We start from the raw sequence: 13,274 nt of genomic DNA, 5'->3' as shown, positions 1-13,274 counted from the left end.
GTTGAGAGCTTCCCTGAGCAGCAGCCAGTACAGCAGGGAACGGTGTCTGTGGCCAGCAGCCACATCGCTGACCCTGGAAGCACACCCTCGCCCACTGCAGCCCTGGCTTCCACCTTGTGCGAGACCTGGGAAAGGGGGCTCAACAAGCCTCACCCAGGTTCCTGACCATAGAAACCGCGTGATAGTAAAAGCTTGTTGTGAGCTGCTATGTTTTGAGGGCACTTTGCTACATACCAGTAGATAACTAATGCACCATATGAAGCAAAATATGAATGTTATGATCTGACCTGTTACTACTCCTACTATAAATACATACAAATTAGCACAGTATTTATTTCTAGGCAGCAATGTATGATTGCAATTTTGGGGGACTGTTGTGTGTTCATTTTCATTTGTTTCCAGAAACTTTTTGATTTCTTCTTTGATCTCATTGTTGACCCATTCATTGTTTAATAGCATGCTATTCAGTCTCCATGAGTTTGAATGTTTTTGAGTTTTTTCCTTAAGGTTGGTTTCTAGTTTCAAGCCTTTGTAGTCTAAGAAAATGCCTGTTACGATTGCAATGTTCTTGAATTTGTTAAGGCTTGTTTTGTGTCCTATCATGTGGTCTGTTTTTGAAAATGTTCCATGTGCATTTGAAAAGAATGTGTATTTTGCTTCTTTGGGATGAAAGGTTCTGTATATGTCAGTTAAGTCCATTTGATTTAATGTGTTTTTCAGTTCCACAATATCCCTGTTGATATTTTGTTTGGAAGATGTATCCATTGTTGACAAGTGGGGTGTTAAAATCCCTTACTATCAGTATGTTTCTGTCTATACCTTTCTTGAAGTTCTCCAAGATTTTCCTTATATATTTGGGTGCTCCTATGTTGGGTGCATATCGGTTTACTATGTTTATGTCTTCTTGCTGGATTCTTCCTTTGAGTATTATGAAGTGTCCTTCTGGGTCTCTTCTTATGGCCTTTGTTTTGAAATCTATTTTGCCTGATATAAGTATTGCTACTCCAGCTTTTTTTCCCGTCCATTTGCTTGGAATATTTTTTTCCATCCCTTTACTTTCAGTCTATGTAGGTCCTTCCTTCTGAGGTGAGTTTCTTGTAGGCAACATATGCACAGGTCATGTTTTCTTATCCATTCAGCTACCCTATGTCTTGTGATTGGAGCATTTAATCCATTTACATTTAAAGTTATTATTGATAGGTACTTATTCATTTTTTCCCTTTGTACCTGTGTTCCTTTCTCACTCTTTTTCATCTTCTAAAGCAGTCCCTTTAGCATATCTTGCAGTGCTGATTTGGTGGAGGTGTATTCTTTTACCCTTCTTTTGTCTGGGAAACTCCTTATTTCGCCTTCCATTTTCATTGAGAACCTTGCTGGGTAGAGCAGTCTTGGTTGCAGGCCTTTGCTTTTCATTACTTGGAATATTTCTTGCCATTCCCTTCTGGCTTGTAGTATTTCTGTTGAGAGGTTGGCTGCTAGCCATACCAGGGCTCCCTTATATGCTACTACCTGTTTCTCCCTTGCTGCCTTTAGGATTCTTTGTCTTTGATATTTTCCATTTGAATTATGATGTATCTTGGAGTGGGCTTCATTGGGTACCTCTTGAATGGGACCCTCTGTGCTTCCTGGACTTGTGTGACTTTTTCTTTCCTCAAATTAAGGAAGTTTTCCATCATTACTTTTTCAAACAGGTTCTCTATCCCTTGCTCCTCTTTTTCTCCTTCTGGTATCCCTATTATACAGATATTATTACATTTCAGGTTGTCCTGCATTTCCCTAAACGCTTCTTCATTCTTTCTCTTTTTTAATTTTCTTGCTCTTTCTGGGAGCTTTTTTTCTACCTTGTCCTCCAGCTCACTGATTTGATTCTCTGCTTCATCTAGACTGCTTTGATTCCTTCTACTGTGTTCTTCAATTCAGAAATTGTATTCATTTCCTCGTCCCTCTTATTGAGTTTCTCTGTCTTTTTTCATGCTGATATAGTTTGCGGTAAGTTCTTCATAGTTTCCCTATAGTTTCTGGTAATTCTCTCTGAGCTCACTGAGCTCATTGAGCTTCCTTAGAACCATTGTTTTGAACTAAATATCTGATAGTTTACTTACCCCGTTTAATTTAATTCTCTTTCTGGGGATTCCTCCTTTCCCTTCAATTAGAGGCTGTTTCTTTGTCTTCCCATTATTTGTGAGGCTCTTTTTTGCTTCTGCTTCTTAAATTGATCTGTCTTGACTTCCTGACTTTGTGATGTGAACTTATATCTGACTGCATATTTTTTAAGTGTTCCCTCGAACCTAACCTGAGACAAGGTGATTAAGGCAATCATGCTGCATATACCAGAGACGAACTGTATACGGAAGGGGAAAACTGGCTAATAAAAATGACTCCTAAGCAACTATGGCCTCACAAGCTGAATATAACAGTGACTGTATTTTACAAAAAGGGAAGGCAAGGCTTGAGAACCTGCCTATGACCGTGACTGCAGATGGGGTGAGGAGCCACAGCAGGGCCACTGCGGTCGGGTTTTTCCACACCCTGGAGCCTCCTGCTTTGCTATCAGTGCAGAAGCAAATGCCTGTGTAGAAAGTGGCCTCCCTTGAAGTATTCAGGTTAGCAGCCACCAAAATTATTAGTATGCATGGCTGTTGAATAATTCACAATAGGCTGAACAGAACAGCACGATACATAAAGTGTTCCTGTTCAGCATTTCGTTATTATGCAAAGTTTTTACATGGGTTTTTAAAAAATGTTTATTCTTGAGGTTTTACCACTTTAGGCCCCAAGAAACCAAAGGCCAAGCCATAGCGGTACACACCTGATACCTGGCCCAGTTCACTGTAAGCAGCTGCAGAGCGATTAGGGGTGGGGACAAGAATTTACACAAACAGAAAGGAGTTCTTGGAACTAGGAAATACAACATATATAAATAATCAGGAAGGAGGAGAAAGAAAGAAGGGAGAAAATAAATAAAAGAATGGCGAATTTAAGGATGTTTCATTCTTTGTGCACATCAGAAATTTGTATACACAATTAGTACTCAGTCTAATAGTTCAAAGAAAATGGAATTTCAAAAGTAATATAAAGAAATACAGCTATGCTAATGCCAAACATCCCCTGCCTTCCAGCTCAGGCTGCAGAGGAAGGGGCAGCCCCAAAGGAAGGGGCGTGCAAAGCCCTCAGAACAGAAGGCGCGCAGGAACGGGAGCCCTGCACAGCGGTCTGAATGTTTCGTCACCAACTCTTGGTGCCCCTGCCTTACACCAAGCAGCATGTCTAACTCAGAATTTTTTCTTTGGCAATGTATGGAGGAAAAAGGCCAGATTTAGCAGAAAAGATACTATTTTAAATTACAAAGGTCCATTTTACTGGTTTAAAACCATTAATATACAGCTGACCCTTGAACAATGTGGGGCTTAGGGGCACTGAAAACCCATTTACAACTTTTGATTCCCCCCAACTTAACTACAGTCCCTCAGTATCTGGGGAACTGGTTCCGGGATCCCCCTACCACTCCCGCAGATACCAAGATCCGAGGATGCTCGCACAAAACTGCATGAAAGTCTCCACCAGTGGCCCTCCACATCTGCGGACTCCCAACCACGGAGCAAAAGAACCATTTTCAACCTGCAGCTGGCTGAGCCTGAGGATGCGCAAGTCAGGATGCAAACCTGAGGCCACCTGGGTGTTTATTGAAAAAAAAACAACACATATAAGTGGGCCTGCACAGTTCAAACCTGTGCTGTCCAAGGGTCAGCTGTATTACATGCTGGTTCTAACCCTCTGTAATGTCAAGTTTACATCAAGCAAAATCTATAGGATAATTAAGAGAAAGAGAGGTGCTAAAAGCTCTCATTTAAGATAAATAAAAATGTGAGACCTCCAATGACTAGAAAGACGCATCATATTTAGTGCTGGCTAGGTTCACACAATGCACTGAGGGTGGTACAGACGCCTCAGCCTCAGAGGACAAAAAGCCAGGCATCCACGTCCATAAAGACCATCTCCACCCCCCACCCCCATATGGCCCTGTCACTGGGACTCTTTCCTGTCATTCCCCATCACTCTCCAGTGTGCTAGGCTTACAAAGACACTGAGGTAGGAGTTATTTTTTATTCACGTCACATTAAGAACACTTTCTACACACGAAGGAATTTAAGAAAGGTCTCAATTAAGGAAGGAAGCTCAGTAGAAGGAAGGCAGCCAGATGTCCAGGTGGGAGATGGTGGTGGCGATCGCAGCAAAGACACAGGGCAGGAGACCGGGCCACAGGAGAGGCTGGCAGCAGCCCCCCGTCTCCTGGGCTCCAGCGCAGGCCAGAGGTCCGGCACTCAGCCTCTTCTCCCTGATGCCACCTTGCCCCCTGCACCTGTCCCCACACTCTTCCGCCTCCTCCTCCCTACCCACGTCATCATGCTCACCCCCATGATGCTTCTCGAGGGACCCAGCCTCACCCCAGCCCGCCTCCCGAGGCCCTCCTCACCAGGCGCCCGCTCAACTTCCACAGCCAACGCAGGCAGGCCCGTCCTCAGCGCCTGTGATCTTCCTGCGCGTTCGTTCATTCCCACATCCATTCATTCAATGACTGTTGGGGGACTCCAGTACCAGCAGGCAGGCAACTATGAAAAGGTGACTACTGATGGCCCTGACCTCCCGGGGCCCTGTCCCAAGGGGACAAGTCAGCTCAACTGGCCAGTGTCACTACGCACAAAGGTCCAGAGGACACAACGGAGGGCCCACAGCCCTGGCTCCATTTGAGAAAGTGCTCTTCCCTGAACACACCTTGCTCCCTTCCTCGGCTGCCCCTTGGCTCAGCTTGGACCCCACATCCCCCCAGAGACCCCCCATCAACTCCCCCAACCCTTACCACCCCCAGCCACCCCGCACAGCACTGGGCCCCATGCTCTGGCCGGGCTTGCCATTCACGCACCAGCCCAGGGACGTCCCACACAGCCCTCTGCATCTGCCTGGGGCAGTGCCGGGGGCACACACGGCATGGACATGCACTGGGCCTCTGGCACACACACTGAGGACACCTGTGGGCTGTGTGGGGACACATGTATGCATCAGGACAAGAGACAGGTCTGAAGGGAGCCGTGCATCTGTGACAGGGCAGTGGCACCAGGCAGCCATAAGGAACAGGGAGGACTAGCAGCTGGGGCCGCCTGCCAGAGGCTGGGACAGACAAGGCCGAGGCTGTGAACTCCGGAATCCTAATTGTGTGGATGCAGTGCACCGACCAGAAGCGCAGACCGGGCCAAGAGCCCCTTCCGGCTCCCACCAGCACTCACTAGACTGAGCCCCTGGGGGCTCAGAGGGCAGGGCCGACCGACCCCCCAGCCCGTAGGCAGCTCCTGCCTGCCGGCTGTGGGCACCAGCCTGATGGTGACCGAGCTTCAGGAAAAGTAAACAGGAGCAGCTGGGCTACAGGCTTTCAGGATCTGCAGCTGATGAACATTGTACATGTTATGTTATCTGGCAAACCTGTGACAGGGCAGATGAGGCTGTATGTCCTGCCCAGCCCCGTGTGGCACTCCAGCCCTGACTCAGCTTCCCTGGGCTCCTCCTGGCTGCAGCCTCGCTGGCCCCCATATCCCACCTGGATAGCACCTCCACCTTCCTCTCACCCCTCCCAAGCCCTCGCAGCCACTTCCCTGGGCAAAACTGACAGTGGCAAGCCCAGGACAGGAGGACAGGAGGAGGCAGGCCACGCCCTGTGTCTACCTGCCCTGGCTGACCATCGCCTCCCCCACCCCAAAGGCCCAGGAAGGACAGGCCTCCTACCTGATCCCCCACCACATATAAATAGGGTCTTGCCCTATGGAATTCACAGCAAAAAGCGATGCATGTTAGCCTGTCCTTCATCTGTCCTTTCATCGGGGCTGAAGGGAAGTGCCCTGCCCTCATGTCTCTCAGTCACCCACAGAAAGACAAGAAACCCTGCACACGCATGAAGTCCTGGGCGCGCGCGAGCCTCAGGCCTGCACCCTGAACGGTCAGGAGCAGACCTGCTTTGGAAGCAAGGGAGGCCCGGCTCCCCGTCTTGACCCTCCATGGCTCCTCACCTCCCAGGTCCAAGCAGGGATATAACAGGCTGAATGGTGGCCCCAAAGACATCAGGTCCTAATCCCCAGAACCTGGAAATGTGACTGTGACCTTACTTGGAAAAAAGGTCTCTACAGATAGGCTCAGCGGTTTTGAGATGCCTGGATCATCCGCAAGGGCCTAAATGTAATCACAAGTGTCCTTACAGGAAGGAGGCAGAGGGAAGGTCAGACACAGGGGAGAGGCCACGTGCAGACAGGGCAGAGATGTAGTGATGCGGCCACAAGCCCAGGACTGCTGGCAGCCACAGGAGCTGAAAAGGCAGAAAGGACCCCACCCACCCACCCACCCAGAGCCTCCAGAAGGAGCATAGCTCTGCCCACACCATGACTTGGACTTCTAGACTCCAGAACTATGAGTGAATCAATTCCTGCTGTTTAAAGCCACCCTGTGTGTGGTGCTTTGTTACAACAGCCACAGGAAACTAATATAAGGGGTGGGCCCAAGGAACCCTCCTGCTCCTGGGGCCCCACTGCCCCACCCTGGCAGTGAGGAAGCTGACTGGCTGCCAAACGCTTAACTCCACAGGACTGTCCTTTTGGGCAGAACGCCAGGCAAGGAGGGGCTCTGGTGAATGGGGCTGTCTGGGCGCCCCTACTGCCCGTGCCCCCCTGGGAAAATGTGTCCTGGGCTTGGCTCTGCTGGGCTGCGCTCAGGAGGCATCACGGAGCCCACAGACTGGCACAGAGTAGGGGCTTGATACAGATGTGCTACATGAAGGCCTAAACCACCCACCTGGGCACAAACCCACTATAGCAACAGCACTGCAAGCCTAGACATGGCATCACCAGCACCATCGCTGAAGGTTACTGAGAACATCCAATGTGTCAGGCAAGGTTCCCCAGCATTCTACCGGGGTCTGAAGACCCTGAGAAAGAAGATACCTACTTAAGAAGGGTTCCTGGTGGCTTAACTGGGCTTAAATTTAAAAAAAAAAAAATCCTAGCAGCCACTTCTGCACAGGGGCTTCCCACCCACGCTGCACCTCCGGGAGCAGCCTGCCCTGAGCTGTCCCATGCTCCCGCCACCTGCATAGCCCGTGTACCAGGGTCCCTGAGATCCTGTCCCAACCAAGAGGACTGAGGCTTTCCCCATCCAGTCGCAGCTGCGTAACTCCGACCAAGCAGTATGGCTCTATTCTGACCAATCAGGACAGTGTCTTTTGGACCAATCAAACTTCAAGGATCTGGAGTCCTCGTTTGCACAAGGACAGACCAATCAGGGACTGGGGCAGAGCCTCCTGTGTATAAGCCAGCTCCCCGCTGGCTCTGCGGACACACTTCCCCTTCCTCCTGAAGACTGCATTTCCCTGGCTTCACTGGCGCAGAGAGGAGCAGGGCAAGGCGACTGGCGCAAGGCAGAGCAGGGCAGGGCAGGGCAGTGGAGCTGGAGAGGGGCCTGGCCTCAGGGCTGCCTCCGGCCACGCTGTCCTCACAGCGGTGCTGCACCACACCTGTGCTGTTCTGCACTGAATGAAGTTTCCTTCACCGCACCACAATTTGGGGATTCCTGTTGGTATTGAATTGGCACCAATAGTTGACATATCCTAGTCAATCCTCACCACAGCCTCGTTAGTAACCCTATTTTATAGACAGAAGCTGCAGCACAAGGATAAAGAACGTGGTGCCAGAGGACAATGGCCCGCGCCTCTGCCTCTCAGCTCTCAGAGGGAGCCTAAGGTCTAGTAAACGCACACCGAGCCCGGAGAGAGGCCGCCTCCGGGAGGTCAAAGAACAGCCCAGTCTCCACCCCGAAGCAGCTCACATTGGAGGAAAACAACGAAGAATGCACAACAGCCTTTACTGCCACCCTGCTCATCAAACTCCGCTCATCAAACTCCATTACAAACGAAGACAGGCACCTGGTCAGCCTAATACTTAGAAGAGCCAGCCCTGGGCTTTATCACGTCTGGGACTTGTTAAAGAAATGCTCTCTTTAGCCTTCAGTGCTCAAGATCAACGCCGGCTAGTAACCAACAAGCTACTAATCACAGTCCATCGCTGCAATGAAAAGCCTCACGCGCTCCCCTTTGCTGCTCCAGCAATTTCCAACCAGGTGAAAAATATAAAGACCAATTATTTAAAGGTACTGGAGAGCTATGAATAGCAGGCAGAAACTGGGGGGGAGTTACCCCCTAAAAGAGGAGGGTTGGAACGGACAAGCTGACATGACGTGTGTTTGCACACGGGACTGGAGCTCAGGCAGAAAGCCGCAAGCCTCCCAGCTCTGAGTCAGAGACAGGAGTTTGGTCATGGCTGGGTGCCTGGAAAGAGAGGGGCATCTCCATGCCTCAGGAAGGAGGTAACTGCAGAGAGAGGAAGCCCTGAAATCTGTTCATAAACTAAGCTCTGGCCTGTGGCCAGTCCCGGAACTGTCCGTGCACAGGGAGAATCCAAGCAGCAGGAGGAGGCAGCTCACAGGCCAACTGCACCAAGTGGAGATTACAGAAGAGATTTCAGTTTCAGTCTAGACAAGGAAACTTCCAGAACAAAAATCAACACTCTACACAAAAAACCAATTCACTGCAATGGACCATCGACACGTCCAATACACAAATATTACTACATGTTCAAAGACACAAGATGATGTGACCCACAGTAAAGAGAAAAGGAAGTCAACAGAAATGGATCCTGAGATAAATCAGTGGTTAAAATGAGCAAATAAGAACTTTAAAGCAGTTAATCTAGTGTGATCAACGATTTAATGGAAAACATGGTCACAATAACAGATGACATATCTCAGCAGAGAAACAGAAACTATAAAAAAGCAGGTGGAAGTTCTGGAAATGTTTCTCTCTTCTGAATAGAGGCCACAGCTTTCATCAGATGGCCAAAGGAGCTGGCGGCTACCAACCCCCCAGAATAAAGAACGAGTGACCTACCAGACTTGAAAACCTAAGCCCGGCTCATGTGCTTTCCTGGTGCCTTTCCCAGGGCGGCGCCAGCCCCTCCACCAGGACAGCCCTCCTGCACGGGAGCGGCAGCAGCTGCTGGGGCAGCCCTGCCCGGTGGACCAGGGAAGGGGTATGAAGTGGCAGCGCCTCACACAGAACAGGAAAGACCACGTGCCCTTCAGAAATAAAGTCAGGCGCGCTGTGGCAGGCTAAAGGGCCATCCCCAAAGACCTCAGGTCCTGGCCTCTGGAACTGTGAATGTCACCTTAGAGGAAATAGGGACTTTGCAGGTGTGACTGACAAGAAGCCTGACACGGGAGAGGATCTGCAGGCCATGAACAAAACCACGAGTGTCCTTATGGGAGGGAGGGGGCAGGGCGTGGCGAGGAAGGAGGAGGGAGGGAGGGAGGGAGGCAGGGCGTGGCGTGGAAGACAGAAGAGGAAGACAGGATGCGACCGTGGAGGCAGGGGAGGTGGGCACTGTGCTATGAGGCAGCAGACCGAGGACTGAGGACAGCCTCCAGAAGCTGAAAGGGACAGGAATAGACTCGCTGGGGCCCCCTGAGGCTCCACCAAGGCCCATTTCGGACTTCTGGCCTCTGCAAATGTGCAGGAATACATTTCTGTTGTTTAAGCCCCAAAGCTGGTGATTTGTTTCAGCAGCTACAGGAGAGTCATGCGGTGCTAATTAGAAAGTAAAGTACGCACAGGAGTACCACCCAATTCAAGGAAAATTAAAACACTCTGGCTCGGTGTTTTGTGTGCTTCCCACGCAGCGTGTGTTGTTATAACTACCATGTTCTCCCTCATCCTGACTCTCGTTTCGCCCATTCAGACGAAGATATAAGTCAAAAGACAGGGAAATCAGAAACGAAGGCGCTGCCATCCCCTCCTGGCTGCGGGTGCAGCGCCAAGCTTCCTCTCAGTATTCCTTCCCGTCCTCCGCCCTGAAACTGGAGCCGCCCTCCTCCTGAAGTCGCAGTCCCCACCTGGGACTGGCCACGTCCTCCGCCCTCACCAGCCCCTTAGCTGTACCTATGCCTGGCCGCTGACCCCTTCCTCTCGGACATCCTCGCTCTAACAAGGGAAAAGGAGGCCTGCCCTTGGACCCTGGGCGCTTGGGCCTCCAGCCCCTCCTCTCTGCCATGCGCTGGCTTCCTCCTCACCTCCTGCCCCCCAACAGTGCCCCCCTGAGCCCTCTGGCCAAGGGCCCCTGCCCTCTCGCACCCTCTCCACAGGCCGAGCCCACAGCCTTTCCTCAGCCCTTCTCTCTGGAGAGCTCCCTGTGACCTCCAGCCCTGTTCAGCCCACCCAGCAACTCCCCCATCAGCGGCCACCCCTGCCTGGGTGGCGGGCGCCCTGGTGACGGACCGCCCCATCCGAGGAGCATCCCTGAAGCCTAGGTCCTACGCTATGCATGTCATGGGCACTATCTTCAGTCACAAAACCCAGGGCAGGGTGAGAAGGCACTTTTATGAAACTTCAGCCCTGGCTGGTGTGGTTCAGTGGACTGAGCGCCGGCCTGTGGACCAAAGGGTGGCTGGTTCAGTTCCCAGTCAGGGCACAGGCCTGGGTTGCAGGCCAGGTCCCCAGTAGGGGGCGCACGAGAGGCAAACCCACATCCATGTTTCACTCTCTTTCCCTCTAAGACTAAATAAATAAAATATTTTTAAAAAAGAAAGAAACTTCCCACGGTGATAACTATCTTTCTCAAGTAAAACTCACTTTCTCCTGCTCGTCGCTCTCTTGCCACTGCCCATCCTGAGTCTCAGACCCCTCGCAGAAACTGTGGGGCTCCTCACGCTGTCACCCCAGCCTCTCCAGGCCCCGCCCCACTCCTGCCAGACACCCCCCACCCCGCCGGCCACCCCGGGGGGCCGCCCTGTCTTCCACCCTCCTCTCCGGGAGCGGGAAGGAGCAGTCCCCTTCCAGGCAAGACCCCGCTGTCCCTGTCCTGTAGGTCCTGCACCAACCAGCACGTGACACTGCGGCAAGGCTGCGACCCACGGGTCCCTGAGGCAGACGGCGCTCCGCACGGGAGCACCTGACCTGCCCCAAGGCAGGCCCCGCTGCCGACCCCACCCTCGCCCAGGGAACAGCACACGGGGCGGCCGCCTGCCCCGCCCGGCCGCTCTGGGGCCTCTGTGCACACCCCACAGCTCCGGGGACGCTGTCCACCCAACAGGCCAGGCACTGCCGTCCGCGCCCCACGGCTCCGGGGACGCTGTCCACCCAACAGGCCAGGCACTGCCGTCCGCGCCCCACGGCTCCGGGGACGCTGTCCACCCAACAGGCCAGGCACTGCCGTCCGCGCCCCACGGCTCAGGGGACGGTCTGTCCACCCAACAGGCCAGGCACTGCCGTCCGCGCCCCACAGCTCCGGGGACGGTCTGTCCACCCAACAGGTCAGGCACTGCCGTCCGCGCCCCACAGCTCCGGGGACACTGTCCACCCAACAGGCCAGGCACTGCCGTCCGCGCCCCACAGCTCCGGGGACGGTCTGTCCACCCAACAGGTCAGGCACTGCCGTCCGCGCCCCACAGCTCCGGGGACGCTGTCCACCCAACAGGCCAGGCACTGCCGTCCGCGCCCCACAACTCAGGACGGTCTGTCCACCCAACAGGCCAGGCACTGCCGTCCGCGCCCCACGGCTCCGGGGACGCTGTCCACCCAACAGGCCAGGCACTGCCGTCCGCACCCCACAACTCAGGGACGGCTGTCCACCCAACAGGCCAGGCACTGCCGTCCGCGCCCCACGGCTCCGGGGACGCTGTCCACCCAACAGGCCAGGCACTGCCGTCCGCGCCCCACAACTCAGGACGGTCTGTCCACCCAACAAGCCAGGCACTGCCGTCCGCGCCCCACAACTCAGGACGGTCTGTCCACCCAACAGGCCAGGCACTGCCGTCCGCGCCCCACAACTCAGGACGGTCTGTCCACCCAACAGGTCAGGCACTGCCGTCCGCGCCCCACAACTCAGGGGACGTTACGTCCACACCCCACAGCTCAGGGGCCACTGTCCACACCCCACAGCTCAGGGCCGCTCCGTCTACATCCGACCGCCCCGACGCGCAGCGGAGCCGGGACGGGGCGGCCAGCGGCGCAGTTAACCTCCAGCGTCGGGTCCCCGGAGACGCCTCGGCCCAAACAATGCGGCGCCTGTTAGGTCCGGCAGGAAACCGGGAGCCCGCAGGCAGCGAGCGGGGCGCTGGGCACGGCCGGCGGCGTCCCGCCCCGACCCCGGCCCCCGCGGTCCTGTCCCGCCCAGGACCGCGCCGGCCTCGCGGCGACCCACACCCGGGCTCACGACAAGTCCCCGGGCGCGGGCTGGGAACAAAAGGAGGGTGGCCGGCGGCCGCGTCCGGGCGGGGGTCTCCCAAGAGCCGGCGGCCCAGAGGAGCCGCCCCCGGCCGGCCGCCCCTGCGGCCCTCCGCCGCGCTGGGCTGGGCGGGGCCGGGCCGCGGAGGGCACGAGCACGCGCCCGGAGAAGAAAGAAAGCGGAGGCGGGGCGGCCCTGCCCCCGGCCCGCAACCTACCGGCCGCTCGCTCCGCCGGCCGTGTCCGCGCCTCCCGCGCGCCCAACGGTCTCCTCAGCCGCCGCCGCCCGGGGCAAGGGGCGGGGCCGGGCCGGGCCGGGGGCGGGCCCGGAGAGCCGGGCCTAGGGGGTCGGCGGGGTGGGGCAGGGGGCGTGGTCTTTCTTGGGCGTGGCCTCCGAGGAGACGGGGCGTGGCGTCCACAGGCGTGGGCGTGTCTCAGGAGGGGGCTGCGAAGCGCAGACTCTGAGTGGGTCGGAGCCTTTAGGAGGAGGGGCCTACACCCGGCGAGAAACTGGACACCCGGCGAGAAACTGGACGCCCGGCCGGGCCGCTAGGGGCGGGGCATCCAGAGAACCAAGGTGGGAAGGAACGGGGGCGGAGCCTTCAGATAAGAAGGGGAGTCGTGCGGGGGCGGATCTGGAGTAGCGGGGCCTACCAGGCCTGGGGCGGGACTTCCGCCGCCCAAGCTGTGGCAGCCGATCCCGCTAGCCCCGGAGGAATCTTGAGTCCCCGTCCCGGGTTCCCTCCGGGCCACCACCCGGCCTCGCCAGTGCCCCGGCCCGGCCTGCCCCGCCCTCTCCTCCGACTGTTTTCCGCTGACTTTGATGCTCTTCCAGATCGCGTTTCACGAAAATCGTTTTATTTTTAAAAGAGGAAAGCGGCTGGCCTCCTGCAGGTGGGAGAGGCCGGCCGGCGAAGCCCAGCACGACCCGGGGAGAGCCCGGAGCCTGCTTCCCTCCGGCCCCCTG

General features: G+C 55.1%; 1 protein-coding gene across 1 annotated transcript in view; it reads right to left on the bottom strand.

Moving 5' to 3' along the window:
- Window positions 1-12,594, bottom strand: part of RGS12 (regulator of G protein signaling 12) — a 100,118-nt gene extending 87,524 nt beyond the window's left edge. Inside the window, exon 1 of the mRNA XM_054581891.1 lies at window positions 12,526-12,594. The gene's annotated coding sequence lies outside the window, so the exon portion shown is untranslated. The remainder of the gene's footprint in view (window positions 1-12,525) is intronic.
- Window positions 12,595-13,274: the final 680 nt, after the last annotated feature.

Source organism: Pteronotus mesoamericanus, unplaced genomic scaffold, assembly GCF_021234165.1.
Source record: "Pteronotus mesoamericanus isolate MK-2021 breed Mesoamerican mustached bat unplaced genomic scaffold, CSHL_Meso_final contig_68, whole genome shotgun sequence".
Taxonomy (NCBI): Eukaryota; Metazoa; Chordata; class Mammalia; order Chiroptera; family Mormoopidae; genus Pteronotus; species Pteronotus mesoamericanus.
The sequence above is the reverse complement of the archived record's forward strand: the minus strand, read 5'-3'. Positions and strand labels throughout refer to the sequence as shown.